We start from the raw sequence: 17,403 nt of genomic DNA on the forward strand, positions 1-17,403 counted from the left end.
TATGTGTGCATGTTCAGTCCCTGCCAGCAGGTCTCACCCTCCCTGGGATGAGCCTGCAGCATGCTCAGTAATTGGTAGTTAAGGTTTCTTTCCTGGACCTCAGCTCTGCCAGCACTGCAAGTCTCATGGGCTTACTTAGTGCCCACCCCCATTTCCACTCACAGTTAATAATAGAAAAGAGAATTCTAGAACGGTGTATATGTTGAATTCTTACTGCTGGCTGATTGGACAGAGCCTACTTCTGGTGCAGCTGTGCCAGCTTGGCCTTGTTGACATTGTTACAGCCCTCTGATCCGTACAAGGCTTAAGTCCGCCCTTCAGGGAACACTGCTTCAGGGCGTTTTTGTGAGAGCGAGATCTTGGCGTTTTCCTGTCTGCCTAAGAAGAGGAGATTCCTGGCTTGGGAACCCAAGTTCATAGACCTGGATAGGATGAGAGGGTAGGAATGCCTTGTCCTGGGTGGAACACCATTTAGGCTACGTCATACTATGTCACTTTTTTAATGAAGTAATTTCTGAGGCATATTCTTCCTTGCGTCTTACACCAGATATTCCCCCAGAACTCTCGAAGATGACTTTATTCATTTGTCCTAGTTGAACTTATACTGTAGTTTATTCATTTGGAGGATGCCTTCCATGGCTGCTTTTTGGGGCTGGAGTCTGCCTCTGATCTCATTCAGATCAAATCTGCCTCCTGGACAACGCATCTTTATCGGGTTCTCTTCAGTTTAGACTGACATTTAGGGGAAGGTAGTGATAGAGCTGGATAAATCACCACCCGGGGATCTGAAAGAAGTGAAGGGTAAGTGTGAGAGAAGGAGATTTTTAGCTAACTGAGACCATCCATGGAACATTTTCTTCAGACCTACTCAGTTGGGGGAACTTCTGTGAAAGCACCTAGAATAATAAGATATATTGATTTGGAATTTTCTGTTGAGTTCTTTACTTGAGATATCCTATGCTTAATTACAGTACAAACAGTATTAGGATCAGTAACAGAAATTCACTTGTGTGGTTCCTTGGTTGAGCTTTTTGGAGCCCTGTGGGATACTAAAAAGCTAATGTATGGACAAAGACAATAGAAGGAGTTTGGGGTGTGTACTTTTAAGACTCAGTTTTTATCTAACAGTTTTCTTCTGATTATGCTGGACAAAACGTAGTCACTACAGATAATGTGGAAAATACAAAAAAGAATTAAAAAATGAAAAGTCCTCTAGGACTTCACCACTTAGAGACAATCACTGTTAGTATACTTTTAGTTGTGTGGGTAGATGAAGGGTGACCAATGACTAGTGTGGTTTGGGGACCCCCCGAAGAGTCCATAAATGGGAAGTGGTCCATGGACTTCCTGAAATGTCTGTCAAATTTACTAAAATGTACCTTTTTTCTGCAAACCTATTTCTTCCAGTTTTGAAAGGGATTCATAACCCTTAAGAGCAGGTTTTTGTAATAATTTTTTCTTTATTTTTATTATTTTTTTTTACTGAAGCATATTTAACACACAATGTGCATTAGTTTCAGGTGTACAACATAGTGATTTGACGAGTTTATACATGATGCTGTGCTCACCACAAGTGTAGCTATCATATGTCACCGTACAGGGCTATTACAGTACCATTGATGGTATTCCCTATGCTGTGCCTTTTATCCCCGTGACTTATTCATTCCATACTAGAAGCCCGTACCTCCCCTTCCCCTTAACCACTTTTGCCCATCTCCTACCCCCCCCCCCCAGCAACCTTCAGTTTGCTCTTTGCATTTATGGGTCTGTTTCTACTTTTCTTGGCTTGCCTGTTTTGATTTTTAGATTTCCCCATATAAGTGTAACGATGTGGTGTTTATCTTTCTCTAATTTCACTTAGCATAATACTCTCTCAGTCCATGCATATTGTTGCAAATGGCAAGATTGCATTCTTTTTTTATTCTTTTTTAAATGGCTGGGTAATATTCTGTTGTACATATATACTACGTCTTCTTTATTATCTTGGCCTCCGTATCTTGGCTATTATAAATAATGCTGCAACAAACCTAGGGATACCTGTATCATTTGAAATAGTGTTTTCTTTTTTTTCTTTCTTATAATAATTTTTATTTTGTTATGTTAGTCACCATGCAGTATATCCCCAGTTTTTGATGCAATGTTCCATGATTCATTATTTGCGTATAGCACTCAGTGCACCATGCAATATGTGCTCTCCTTAATACCCATCACTGGACTATCCCAATCCCCCACCCCCCTCCCCTCTGAAGCCCTCAGTTTGTTTCCCAGAGTCTACAGTCTCTCATGGTTCATTCCCGCTTCTGTTTACCCCCCACTTCATTCTTCCCTTCCTTCTCCTACCGATCTTCCTATTTCTTATGTTCCATAAATGAGTGAAACCATATGATAATTATCTTTCTCTGCTGGACTTATTTCACTTAGCATAATCTCCTCCAGTGCCATCCATGTTGCTGCAAATGTTGGGTAATCGTTCTTTCTGATGGCTGAGTAATATTCCATTGTATATATGGACCACATCTTCTTAATCCAGTCATCTGTTGAAGGGCATCTCGGCTCCTTCCACAATTTAGCTACTGTGGACGATGCTGCTATGAACATTGGGGTGCATATGGCCCTTCTCTTCACTACATCAGTATCTTTGGGGTAAATACCCAGTAGTGCAATTGCTTGATCATAGGGTAGCTCAATTTTTAACTTTTTAAGGGATCTCCACACTGTTTTCCAAAGTGGCTGTACCAACTTGCATTCCCACCAACAGTGTAAGAGAGATCCCCTTTCTCCATATCCTCTCCAACATTTGTTGTTTCCTGCCTTGCAATTTTTGCCATTCTAACTGGCGTAAGGTCATATCTCAATGTGGTTTTGATTTGAATTTCCCTGATGGCTAATGATTTTGAATATTTTTTCATATGTCTGTTAGCCATTTGTATGTCTTCATTGGAAAAGTGTCTGTTCATATCTTCTGCCCACTTTTTTATTTGATTATTTGTTTCCCATGTATTGAGTTTGAGAAGTTCTTTGTAGATCTTGGATACCAGTCTTTTATCTGTAGTGTCATTTGCAAATATCTTCTCCCATTCCGTGGGCTGCCTCTTAGTTTTTTTGACTGTTTCCTTTGCTGTGCAGAAGCTTTTTATCTTGATGAAGTCCCACAAGTTCATTTTTTCTTTTGTTTCTCTCGCCTTTGGAGATGTGTCATGAAAAAGTTGCTGTGGCTGATGTCAAAGAGGTTTCAGCCTATGTTCTCCTCTAGGATTTTGATGGATTCCTGTCTCACATCGAGGTCTTTCATCCATTTGGAGTTTATCTTTGTATATGGTGTGAGTGAGTGGTCAGCTTTCATTCTTTTGCATGTAGCTGTCCAATTTTCCCAGCACCATTTATTGAAGAGACTGTCTTTTTTCTACTGGATGTTTCTTCCTACTTTGTCAAAGATTAGTTGACCAAAGAGCCGAGGGTCCATTTGTGGGTTCTCTGTTCTGTTCCACGGGTCTATGTGTCTGTTTTTGTGCCAGTACCATGCTGTCTTTGTGGTCACAGCTTTGTAGTATAGCTTGAAATCTGGCAACGTGATGCCCCCAGCTTTGTTTTTCCTTTTCAACAATTTCTTGGCGATTCGGGGCCTTTTCTGGTTCCACACAAATTTAAGGGTTGTTTGTTCCAGTTCTTTGAAAAATGTCATCAGTATTTTGATCGGGATGGCATTGAAAGTGTAGATTGCTCTGGGTAGCATAGACGTTTTAACTATGTTAATTCTTCCGATCCATGAGCATGGAATATTTTTCCATCTTTTTGTGTCTTCTTCAGTGTCTTTCAAGAGTGATTTGTAGTTTCTAGAATATAGATCCTTTACGTCTCTGGTTATGTTCATTCTGAGATAACGTATGATATTTGGTGCTATTGTACATGAAATGGATTCCCTAATTTCTCTTTCTTCAGTCTCATTGTTCGTGTATAGAAACACAACTGATTTCTGAGCATTGATTTTGTATCCCGCCACATTACTGAATTGCTCTATAACTTCCAATAGTTTGGGAGTGGATTCTTTTGGGTTTTCCCTATAAAGTATCATGTCATCTGCGAAGAGAGACAGTTTGACTTCTTCTTTGCTGATTTGGATACCTTTTATCCCCTTTTGTCGTCTGATTGCTGTTGCAAGGACTTCTAGTACTATGTTGAATAATGATGGGGAGAGTGGGCATCCGTGTCATGTTCCTGATCTTAAGGAAAAGGCTTTCAACTTTTCCCCATTGAGAATGATATTTGCTGTAGGCTTTTCATAGATGGTTTTTATGAAATTGAGGAATGTACCCTCTATCCCTACACTCTGAAGTGTTTTAATCAGGAAAGGATGCTGTATTTTCTCAAATGCTTTTTCTGCATCAGTTGAGAGGATCATATGGTTCTTGACTCTTTTCTTGTTGATATGATCTATCACACTGATCGATTTGCGAATGTCGAACCACCCTGCATCCCAGGGATGAATCCCACTTAGTCATGATGGATAATCCTTTTAATGTACTGTTGGATCCTATTAGCTAGGATCTTGTTGAGAATTTTGACGTCCATATTCGTCAGGGATATCGGTCTGTAATTCTCCTTTTTGATGGGGTCTTTGCCTGGTTTGGGGATCAAGGTAATATTGGCCTCATAGAATGAGTTTGGTAGTTTTCCTTCTGTTTCTATTTTTTGAAACAGCTTCAGGAGAATAGGTATTATCTTTTTTGAATATTTGGTAGAATTCTCCAGGGAATCCGTCAGGCCCTGGACTCTTGTTTTTGGGGAGGTTTTTGATCACTGCTTCAATCTCTTCATAATTAATCAGTCTGTTTAAATAATCAATTTCTTCCTGTTTCAGTCTTGGTAGTTTATAGGTTTCCAGGATGGCATCCATTTCTTCCAGGTTGTTTAATTCATTGGCATAAAGCTGTTGATAAAAGTTTCTAATGATCCTTCCTATTTCGTTGGTGTTGGTTGTGATCTCTCTCCTTTCGTTCATAATTTTATTAACTTGGTCCTTTTCTATTCTTTTGAGTAAGTCAGGCCAGTGGCTTATCAATCTTATTTATTCTTTCAAAGAACCAGCTTCTAGTTCTGTTGATCTGCTCTACTGTGCTCCTGGTTTCTAATTCATTGATTTCTGCTCTAATCTTGATCACCCACCTTCTCGTGCGTGGGTTAGGCCTGTTCTTCAGCTCCAGCTTCTTGAGGTGAGAATATAAAAACTGCATTTTAGATTTTTCTATTGTTTTGAGTGAGGCTTGGATGGCTATGTATTTCCCCCTTAGGACCGCCTTTGCAGTGTCCCATAGGTTTTGGACCAATATGTTTTCATTCTCATTGGTCTTCAAAATTGTTTAAACTGATTTTTAATTTCCTGGTTTACCCAGTCATTCTTGAGCAGGATGGTTCTTAGTTTCCAAGTGTTTGAGTTTCTTCCAAATTTTTCCTTGTGATCGAGTTCCAGTTTCAAAGCATTGTGGTCTGAGAATATGCAGGGAATAATCTCAGTCTTTTGGTGTCAGTTGAGACCTGTTTTGTGACCCAGTACATGGTCTATTCTGGAAAAAGTTCCATGTGTATTCGAAAAGAATAGTATTCTGTTGTTCTGGGGTATAGTGTTCTGAATATATCTATGATGTCCATCTGGTCCAGTATGTCATTCAAAGCTCTTGTTTCTTTGTTGATTTTCTGCTTAGGTGATCTGTCTATTGCTGAGAGTGTGGAGTGTTGAGGTCCCCTACTATTAACATATTATTATCTATATGTCTCTTTATTCTGGTTAAGAGTTGGCTTGTGTATCTAGCTGCTCCCCTGTTGGGGGCATAGATATTTATAATTGTCATATCCACTTGTTGGATACATCCTTTAAAAAATAATATAGTGTCCTTCTGTATCTCTAACTACAGTCTTTATTTTAAAGTCTAATCTGTCTGATATGAGAATTGCTATCCCAGCTTTCTTTTGAGGTCCACTGGCGTTAAAAATGGTTTTCTATCCCTTCATTTTCAGTCTGGATGTATCTTTAGGTTCAAAATGAGTCTCTTGTAGACAGCAGATGGATGGGTCATGTCTTTTTATCCAATCTGCAACCCTGTGGCGTTTTATGGGAGCATCTAGGCCATTCACATTGAGAGTGATTATTGAGAGAGATGATTTTAATGATGTCATGTTGCCTGTGAAGTCTTTGTTTCTATAGATTGTAACTTTCTGTTCTGTATCACTCTTGGGGCCTTTTTACTTTTATATAACCCCCCTTAATATCTCATGTAGGGCTGTTTTGGTGGTTACGAATTTGGTCAGTTTCTGCCAATCCTGGAATGTCCTTATCTCTCCATCAATTCTGAATGACAGCCTTGCTGAATAAAGGATCCTTGGCTGCATGTTCTTCTCAGAGCTTTAGGAATACCTTGCCAACCCTTCCTAGCCTGCCAGGTCTCTGTAGACAGGTCTTACGTTATTCTGATATTTTTCCCTCTGTACGTGAGGATTTTCTTCCCCCTGGCTGCTTTCAGTACTGTATCCTTGGATCTAATATTTGCAAAATGCACTATGACGTGACATGGTGTAGGTCTGTTGTCATTGACCTTGGGAGGGGTACTCTCTGCCTCTTGGACACCAATGCTTGTTTCCTTTGCCAGATTAGGGAAGTTCTCAGCTACAATTTGTTCAAATATCTCTTCTAGACCTCTCTCTTTCTCCACCCCCTCGGGGATGCCTATGATTCTGACATTGGAACGTTTCATTGAGTCAGTAATCTCCCGTAATCTGCATTCTTGAGATTGGATTTTTTTGAGCCAAGTTTCTGTTTTAACTTTCTCTTCTACCATCCCATCCTCCAATTCACTAATTCGTTCTTCTGCCTCATTTACCCTGGCTGTCAGAGCATCTAGTTTAGACTGCATTTGATTCATAGCATTTTTAATTTCTGCCAGATTCGCTTTCATTTCTGCCCTTAGAGATTCTATATTCTCATTAATATTTTCGTTAATTTTTTTTTCAAGTCTGCACATCATCTTGACCATTGTTACTCTGAACTCCATTTCTGACAATTTGGTTATATCCATATCCATCATTTCTGTGGCAGAGGCCACAGTCTCTGTCTCCTTTCTTTGCTGAGGGTTTCTCCTTCTCATCATTCTGATAAAGAGAGGTTGCGGGGATGCCCAGAGCCCAAATTATTGACCGGGACCCAGGCAGTGTGCACTTGTTTTATAGGAACCTTAGGGATGTGGGCTTCTTGATTTTTCAGCCTGCCTTCTGGGGGAGGGGCCTGCCACGCTTATATTCAGGCAACCCTGTTTGGGTAGAGTCACCCTGTCCCCTGCAAGAGGGGATGGGGATGGGCACAACGTGAGCCGGTATTTCCAGGCTTTTGTTCTCTGGTGGCTTTCCCTGGTGGTTTTCTGTGACTCTTCTGAGAGTCAGAGCAGCAGTGGCCGAATCTCAGCCTCTGTCTCAGAACAGACAGATCGCAGTATGCTCTCCATCGAGCTCTCTTGGCATCTTTAACTCTGTTTCTGTTGGTGCTGCTAAAAACCCTCCAGCATCCCGGGTTGTGCGCCCCACAGCCGGTGTCCCAGCCCTCACTTCCAGGGCCAGCACGTCTCTGTCCTTTGTGCTTCTAACACCGCCAGCCGCCCCCCCGTTCCCACGTGCGCTCCCAAGCTCCCTGTTTCAGTGTGGTTCTCGCCTGCTCCAGAGCGCTTGTTTTCAGTTTGGTCGAGCGCATTCCCGGGCTCACAGTCTCAGTCTGCTCTCTCATGGGTACCAGTCCACAAGTCCCCCCACTCCCCAGTGCAGGTGGCTGCTGCTTCCCGGCGCCTGAGTCTGGAGGCTCCCTCGCCCTTCCATTTATCTTCTGCTATTTGTGCGCGGATTCACGGCTCCCCGCTTAGTACCTCAATACTCAGCCCTGGAGATGTTCGTTTGTAGAGATCCAGATGTATCTTCCTTCTTCTCAGGCTGATTTCGTGGATGTTCAGGATGGTCTGGTAGATATCCAGCTCGACTCAGGGGACCAACCGAAAAAGGGGTCCCCTACTCCTCTGCCATCTTTTTTTCCACTTTGCTGAATTCTGATTGCACACTTGAAACTTTGACTCACACTACTTTAAGGTTGGCTTCCTTTCCCTGACAATCTGTCTTTCCTTGAAGGTCTCACCAAAAACCTAGAAGGGTAAAGGGAAATTATTTTTCCTCCTCTCTGATGTAGTTTTGGAATATAGGTGAGGTTCAGTGGGGTGGAGTCCAGAGCCGATGACCAAGAAAGAATTCTTGAGATGCCTTTTTGCAAAATGGCGGTTTATTGAAGCATGGGGGCAAGACCTGTGGGCAGAAAGAGCTGCTGCCCTGGGGTTGTGAGGGGTGGCTGATTATATAGTATGGGGTTAGGGAAGGTAAGGAAAAAGCGAGGTTGAGAAAGTACTTTCATATGTTAAAGAAGCTGAAATAGTATTTTCATTTTGGTGTGAGGGAGATACCCAGTTCTGGAATTATTGGATCATAAAGTTGTTCTATTTTTAATTTTTGGAAAAATCTCCATACTGTTTTCCACAGTGGCTGCACCAATTTACATTCCTACCAGCAATGCACTGAGGTTTCCTTTTTCTCCACATCCTCGCCAATACTTATTTCTTGTCTTTTTGATTCTAACCATTCTGACAGGTGTGCAAATAATATCTCATCACGGTTTTGATTTGCATTCCTCTGTGATAAGTGATATTGAACATCTTTTCATGTGTCTCTTGGCCATCTGTATGTCTTCTTCAGAAAAATGTCCATTTAGGTTCTTTACCCATTTTTTACTGAATTATTTGGGAGTTTTTGGTGTTGAGTTGTATTAAGCCTTTATACATTTTAGATATAACCCCTTATTTGATGAAAACACCATTTGTGAATATGTTCTCCCATGCAGTGGGCTGCCTTTCATTTTGTTGATGGTTTCCTTTGCTGTGCAAAACCTTTTATGTTGGCACAGCCTCAATAGTTTATTTTTGCTTTTGTTTCCCTTGCCTGAGGAGACATATCTAGAAATGCAGTAAGTTTTTCATTCAAAATAGAGGTAATATTTTATGTGTTATTTGCTGGTACCAACTTTTGTCATTTAAGCAGTGGAGGCAGAAGCTTTGAGCCTATCTGAAACTCCCTTACCCCATTTATTTACCCAGGTGGTTACTAAAGAGCATGTTTCCACAGAAGCAGGCTTGGCAGGGCTCCCTGCCAAGGAGCAGGGGTGGTCCCCAGGGACTGACGATTCCTACTTCTCTAGAGAACTGACCCTAAAGACTTATCTGCTAGGAGACACCCCAGCCAGGGCCCAGTGGTATACCTGCTGTCCATAGCTGCATAAATACACCAGGGTAGTATAGGCCCTCCAAGAAGAGGCCCGCTGCTGCTGCCCTGCCCCTTTGGGCAAATGCAGCCGTCGGGGAAGCTCACTGAGATAAGATACAATAGTAAGGCTGTGGAGGCACTGATGTGAGGAGAAAGCCTGGATGGAGTAAGAAGGAGTCTTACTGCAGCTCGAGGCCCTTCGCTAGATAATATACCTTCTCTGGGTCTCATGTTCATCATCTATAAAGGAAGTGGTTTGAAATCAGTGTTATTGAAGGGACTCATCCAATTCTAATATTTTGTGATTCTTTGGTGCAAATGCGGGAAGAAAAGGCTGAAAACTAAATTTTAAATGACCATATACCTGCTGCAGTCTCCTCAGGTTAGAGGAATAATAAGAGAACCACTTCTTTCCATTTTCATGTATCTCACCCGTTTTTGTTCCTGAGAGAGCACTTTCAGTCCGCCTGTTTGTGTAGTTGTATGATTTGTGCACACCGTGCCTGCTCCCTGCCTTTTGTGATGACGGTAGTTAGTAAGACCTAATGTCTCTCCGGAGCTTTTCATCTTTCACGCACGATGAAAGCATCTGCCTCCTCACACTCCCAGCATCCTGGTGTCAGGAGAGTTCTATTATTAAGTATTTCAGTGACATTTCATAGTTGCACAGTGCTTTACAATTCTTGATTGGTTAGACTTTCCAATCCCCAGATAAAAATTCAATTTACTGATGGTGAAACTATGGCCTACAGAGACCAAATGATTTGGCAGAATATCTCCTTTCTTTGTAGGCTTACTTTTTCTACAGTCTATAGAGAGTGGGTTCTGAACCTTCTTGCAGATGTGTCCCTCACATGCCCTGCGATGAATCTATTGTAAGCCTCCCTAGTGGGAGGGAGCAGCCTGTGACACCTTGTCACTAGGGAGCCCCTCACCTCGTGCTCCTGCTCTGCTTCGGGAGCCCTTCTGTGTTCTCCACAGGTTAGTCCCTCCCTCTCCAGTGCTTCGCTTCTTCCCGCTACACTGGCAGCTGTCCTAGAGGGTCTCCCCATCTCTTTAAAATTAAAACCTGTAACCTCGTGTCTTCCTCTAGCTACTTGGCCATTTGTTTGTTCCTTTGCACAGCCAAGCATGTAGAAAAATGGTCAAAGTCAGGGGTCAGCACACTTTTTTTTTTTTTTTTTTTAAGGATCAGAGCGTAAGTATGTTAGGTTCTGGGGCTGTGTTCCGCCTCAGCCAGTCATCTCTGCATGGTAGCACTGAAAGCAGCGCGGCAGTGCTGAAATGCATGGGCGTGACTGGGTCCCAGTAAAACATTTGCAAAAACGGGTGGCCGGGTGGAGATATTCAGGGGCCACGGCTTGCTAACCCCTTATCTAAGTTACCAGCCCCTTCCTTTACTTCCCAGTTAGTCTTCATCCTTCCGCAGCCCCTCTTTCTCCACTGCCATTCCGTGGACACCACTCTCACAAATCACCAGGGACCCCTTCATTGCTGAATCCGTCTTCCTCTCATGTGACATCTGCATTTCTGCCCACCGCTCCCTTCTCCACCCAGCTCTCTCCTTGGGGTCTACGGCACCACCTTCTACCCCCGTATCTCCACAACACTTACCTTGTCTCTGTAGAAATTAGAAACGTGCTTGGCTCAAGGAAATACAATATTAAACTAAGAATAGCTTAAACAAATAGGAAATAATCTTTCTTGCATAACAAGACCTGAGGTGGACAGTTGCAGTAGGTTCCCACCTGTCACCCGCAAGCTCAGGGCAGGAGGAAGAGGTAAGGGAGGTTTCCAGCCTTATCTGTCCCCTTATAACAGGGGAGCAGAAGTTTTTCTAGAACCCCTCTGCATTGGATTCGGGTTTACATTTTAATGTCCTGCCCTCATTGCAGAGGAGGGCCTAAAAACAAGTATTGAACTGGCACATTGCCATCTCAGACAAAATTAGGATTCTGTCAGGGAGGAAGATGGATATAAATAAGTAATCCATGTATCTGCCACAGCCTCTTCTGTACCTAGCCCCATTCCTTTCTGTTCTTAGTGCCCAACACAGTATTTATTCCATAACACTTAATAAAATTTTTTAATTTTTGCTCAGTGAGTAAATTAGATAAAATATGAAGGCCAGAAAGAATATAGAACTTTCCTGAGGTGACCTGCCGCCTTTTCCATCAGCATTCTTTAATTTCGGCCCCAAGAATCAGGGTACGCAGCCAATGTCTCAGAAGCAAGGAGGCCGCAGGGGCAAGGGGTGCTCCCACAAATTCTCCCAGTTGTAGAAACCTGGTGACCAGTTAAGCCAGGGGTGTTGCTGTTGGAAGGCTGTCTTGGCTGATGTCTGTCATATATAGAGTTTCACCAAGATATGTGGTGCCCCAGGCCAATATTTATATATTTTTTCATCGTGCATTTTTAGAAGAAGACTTGATGGTTTTATGCAGAAAGGATTTTGGGGGGAGTATGTTGCCTCTCCTCTGAGTCTTAAGCAAGTCAGAACCAAACTTTCATATGCCACCCACTGAGACAAAAGGTTCCAATTAACCAGCCCCTTCCCCTCTCTTTAGTGGGAGTTTGAGGATGTATTCGAGAACTCTTCTGGAGGTCTCGCCCTATACCTTCACAGCCCATCCAGGTTTTCCTTTTACTACATGGGGACTACATCCTCCCTGAGAAGAGTTTCGGTAGATGCAGTTGTCCTCACCGCCTCAGTTTCCAGTTCAATTTTAGTGCGATGGGCGTCCCGCGCAGTTCTTCCTTTGCTGTGGTTGCAAACGGGCGCGTGGAGAGCCTGCCCAGCGTGGCCAAGCACTTACAGAAACGTGGATTTCTGTGCCATAGCCCCTCTGCCTGCCTGCTCGTACATCTGCTGCCCAGCTCGCTTCCCCAGTGCAGTGGCCTCTGAAAGGGAGAGAGCAGTGAGGTACCGGAGTCCCACAGTGGAGAAGGTGAGCGGGGGAAAGTGGACAGCACTTAGCCATCCCCTTGAGGCTCAGACAGTGCTCAGGAAGGTTTTCCGGAAATGAAGCTGATAGCTCCCAAAATATCAGAGTGGCTCAAGTCCTTCAGCTGATGAAGCAGTCATACAGCTTGTGGTGGCCTCTTTCTGGTGTAGCTTGAAGAAGCTATTGTCGGTAGCCGTCTCGGGAGAAGAAAGAAAAAAAACGAAAATTGGGAACTCTGTGACAGAATCAGCACTGGGCTACAGAGATGGCAGTATCGTATTGATGCCACCTTATTATTTTAGACACTGGTCAGTGAGATTCTCCCCTCTTGACTTTCTCCCCGAATTCCCCTTCCAATCCTGATACCCCCTCTTTCATTCACTTTCTGCTCATCTTCCTCCCTTGTGGCCTGTAAAATAAAGACAGCGTGACCTGGTGGGGGGAAGCCCTCTGAAGCTGGCAGATGGTTACCTACAGAAGAGCAGTCTCTTTCCAGATTGGGCAGGAGGAAAATTAAAATGTCAGTAGCTCTGAGTCGCTGGCCAGGGTAGAGGAGCCACCTAAGAGTGTACCCTGAAAGTCTCACTCCGAAGGAAGGGACCAAAGCACTGCAGGGCCAGCCACGGTCTGGGGTGCCTGGTGGTGAGGTTCTGCAGCCAGGAAGCAGCAGAGCCAGGGCCCACAGTAATTTGTGTAAGAATGACAGTGCAGCTTAATATTTTCATGGACTTGGTCTGCTTGACATTTTGTATGTTTGTATTAGTATTTCAATGTATGAAAATTTGATTTCACTTATTTTTGTTCTGTGTTTATGAATCCTGAATAATGTTTTCAGTGATGCTATAAAATAATACCAGAATTTCTTCTTTGAATAAAATAAATACCATAATAAATGTTATAATCATTTCTACTGGAATTCTCCACCTAACTTAAAGATGAACAATGCCACCGTAGCCCTTCTCAACTGGGAATTTCATGGAATCCAGGTTAGAAAGGCTCACAGACAGTAGGTTCCACGTCTCTACCACTAGATGGCACTGGGGACCAAAATCTCAGAGTAGATGCTGGACTTAGAGGGTGAGAGAAGGAACAAGAATTTTGTCAGAACACTGACAATTGTAGACCTCCTGTGCTAGGGTTCTGGGGATGGGAGAAAGGCATTCTGTGTACACACTTTTTCTCTGAGAGCACATGGGATGTGCCATTCAGGAGGCACTAGGAGCAAGCCCTAAGCTCTAGACAACTTAGTAGGAAAATAAGTTAGCCGAGGAGTCAGAGAATCCCTTAGGTCACACATCTGTGAGATTTGGAACTAGATGGCAAAAGATCACACAACTGATGACAATTCATATTTTCATTCATAAGTCAGGAAAATGAAAAACCCATTTCATTAAAATGACTGCTATTGTGTGTAGAATAATTTAAAAATGCTACTTAAAGTCACCTGCAGGGGCGCCTGGGTGGCACAGCAGTTAAGCGTCTGCCTTCGGCTCAGGGCGTGATCCCAGCGTTCTGGGATCGAGCCCCACATCAGGCTCTTCTGCTATGAGCCTGCTTCTTCCTCTCCCACTCCCCCTGCTTGTGTTCCCTCTCTCTCTGGCTGTCTCGATCTCTGTCAGATAAATAAATAAAATATTTAAAAAAATAAAAAATAATAAAGTCACCTGCAAGGTGGAAGTTTGCTTCTCACCTATGGTTCTTGCAGATGCGTTCTGAAATCATAATTACCTGCCAAGCTGACACCCCCTCCTCCTCCAGTGTTGTTTAGACTGTCATAGAGATTATTCTTGAACCCGGATTCACAGAGTGTAAGTGGCACTCACGGTCACTCAGCTAGTGGCAGAATTGGGAAGTAAACTCAGATTGTCCTGCCAGGTTCTAACTTGCCCTCGCATTGCCTGCCTAGAACTGACCAGCAGTGTGACCTAGAGCAGTGTTTAGTATCTCATCTCACAGGGGTCCAATAAGCCAAAAGTTTTGGATGGAGTTACTAATATGTTGCCCTTCTGTCTATATAACCATGACAAGAAGTCAGCCCGAGGGGTCCAGGAAAGGAAGTGAAGAACCCATCTTTCTGTCCACTCCAGGGGCTTGATTGGCTAGAGAAGACTGATCAGGCGTGTGCACAGACGTGAGTTACTTAGAATTTAGGGGGTGCTCCTAGGACCTCTTGAAAGGATACTAAGCTGTTCTTTCCACCACAGATTGGATGATTTGCTGTCCATATGAAATACTTGTTCGTTTTCCTGTTGTACATTTTTACTTTCTAAGAACTTTCAGAACTCTTAAGTTCATTATGTTAAATGTTCTAGAAGTATATACTCTTCCCTTTGAAGATGTTCTCATTTATCCAGTAATTTATTTCAGAAAGTAATTGATGCGCATGGGTCTGAAATTTATGGCAGTGATTGTTTTCCTCCATTATTGTCGAACTTGGCCTAGATTCTCCTCTCAAACGTTGTTCCCCTAAGCCGCCTCCTCAGCTGCTTCTTTAGCCCTTTCTCCAGCCAACGCCTCTCCCCGGAGACGGTGTCATGGCAGAGCGCACCTATTGGGCCTTACCTGGTGAGGCAAAAAAGAGATCCAACTGGTGACTGTCCTGTAGATCTGCCTCTTTAATAGAATTGTTTTTGTTTTAAATGTCACTGAGATATGATTGACATACGATATTGTGTTAGTTTTAGATGTATAATATTTTGATATAGATATAATGATCGATCTACCTATATATATATAATGATTACCACAGTAAATTTACTTAACATCCATCACCACACATAATTTAAGTTTTATTTTTCTCATAATGAGAACTTTTAAGATTTACTCTTCTAGCAACTTTCAGATACACAGTACAATATTGTTAACTGCAGTCCCCTTGCTGTATTTTATATCCCCAAAACTTATTTATAACTGGAAATTTGTCCTTTTTGACCCATGTTTGCCCACTCCTCACCAAGCTATGAGCTTGATTGTTTTCTTAGAATCCACATATAAGTGAAATCCTACAGTATTTGTCTGACTTATTTCACTTAGCATAATGCCCTTGAGATCCATCCATGTTGTCACAAATGTCAGGATTTCATTCCTTATGGCTGAATAATATTCGTGTATGTGTATACCGTACTTTCTTTATCTATTCAGCCATTGGTGGACACTTGGTTGTTTTCCATATCTTGTCTATTGTAAATAGTGCTATACTGAAACAGGGATGCATAGATCTTTTCAAATTAGTGTTTTTGTTTTCTTTACATAAATACCCAGAAGTGAAATTGCTGCATCATATAGTGGTTCCTATTTTTAATTTTTTGAGGAACCTCCATACTGTTTTCCATAGTGACTGCACCAATTTACATTCCCACCAACAGTGCACAAGCATCTCCTTTTCCCCACATCCTCGCCAGCACTTGTTTGTCTTTTTGATAATAGCCATTCTAACAGATATGAGGTGACACCTCATTGTGGTTTCGATTTGCATTTCCCTGATGGTTAGTGATGTTGAGCATCTTTTCATATACTTGTTGCCCATCTGTATGTCTTATTTGGATGTCTGTTTAGTTCCTCAACCCACTGGCATTGTTTTTTTCTGTTGAGTTGTAGAAGTTCTTATATATTTTAGATATTGACCCCTTATCAGGTAAATGATTTGCGAATTTTAAGATTTTATTTATTTGACAGAGAGAGAGACAGCCAGGGAGAGAGGGAACACAGGCAGGGGGAGTGGGAGAGGAAAAAGCAGGCTCCCAGCAGAGGAGCCTGATGTGGGGCTCAGTCCCAAGACTCTGGGATCACACCCTGAGCCAAAGGCAGACGCTTAATGACTGAGCCACCCAGGGGCCCCTGATTTGCAAATATTTTCTCCCATTCACTAGGTTACCTTTTCATTTTGTTGGATTCCTTTGCTGTACATAAAAAGTGATATATCCCACTTGTTTAGTTTTGCTTTCGTTGTCTTGCTTCTGGTGCCAAATAGAAAAAAGCATTGCCAACACCAGTGTCAAGGAGTATGGCTTGTTCTAAGAGTTTTATGGTTTCAGGTCTTACATTCAACTCTTTAATCCATTTTGAGTTGATTATTGTATATAGTGTATGGTAAGATAGTGGCCGAATTTAGTTCTTTTGCACGTGGCTATCCAGTTTTCCTAATACTGTTTATTGGAGAAACTATCCTTTCTGCATTGTATTTTCTTGGTTCCTTTGTCAGAAATTGATTGACCATGTATGTGTGGGTTTATTTCTGGGCTCCATCTATGTGTTTGTTTTTATGCCAATACCACTCAATTTTAATTATAATAGCTTTGTTAGTTTGAAATCAAAAACTGTAATGCACTTAGCTTTGTTCTTTTTTCTCAAGATTGCTTTGGCTCTTTAGATCTGTGATTCCACACAGACTTTAGGACTGTTTTTTTCTGTTTCTGTGAAAAACACCATTGGAATTTTGATAGGGATTGTATCCCTATTCTTCTAGTCCATGAACATGGTATCTTTTCACTTTTCTGTATTTTTGTCTATTTTTTTTATTTGTATCGTAGGATTTTCAGTGTGTGTATTTCACCTCCTTCATTAAATTTATTCCTAGGTATTTTATTCTTTTTGATACAGTTGTAAATGAGATTGTTTTCTTAATTTCTCTTTCTGATAGTTTGTTATTAGTGTATAGAAATGCAATTGATTTTTGTATATTGATTTTATACCCTGCAATTTTACTGAATTTGATTATTCTAACAGTTTTTTTGGTGGGGTCTTTAGAGTATTCTCTAAACAATAGGTCATCTGCAGATAGAGACTGTTTTCTTTCTTCCTTTCTGATTTGTGTGTCTTTTATTGCTTTTTCTTGCCTGATTTTTCTGGCTCTGGCTTCTGGTACTATATCGAGAGTAGGCATCATTGCCCTGTTCCTGACCTTAAAGGAAAAGTTTTTAGCTTCTCAATGAGTATGATGTTTGCTTTGGGTTTGTTATATACAGCCCTTATTATGTTAAGGTATGTTCTCTCTCTACCCACTTTGTTGAAAGTTTTTATTATGAATGTGTATTGAATTTTGTCAAATGCCTTTTCTGAATCTGCTGAGATGATCATATGATTTTTATACTTCATTTTGTTAATGTGGTGTATCACATTGATT

The 17,403-nt window shown here is 42.0% G+C and overlaps 1 protein-coding gene across 4 annotated transcripts in view; it reads left to right on the forward strand.

Moving 5' to 3' along the window:
- The window catches only part of TPGS2 (tubulin polyglutamylase complex subunit 2), a 67,897-nt gene that overhangs the window by 15,102 nt on the left and 35,392 nt on the right, over positions 1 to 17,403 (forward strand). The gene's annotated exons all lie outside the window — the stretch shown is intronic.

The sequence above is a fragment of the Ursus arctos genome, unplaced genomic scaffold (assembly GCF_023065955.2).
Source record: "Ursus arctos isolate Adak ecotype North America unplaced genomic scaffold, UrsArc2.0 scaffold_17, whole genome shotgun sequence".
Classification (NCBI taxonomy): domain Eukaryota; kingdom Metazoa; phylum Chordata; class Mammalia; order Carnivora; family Ursidae; genus Ursus; species Ursus arctos.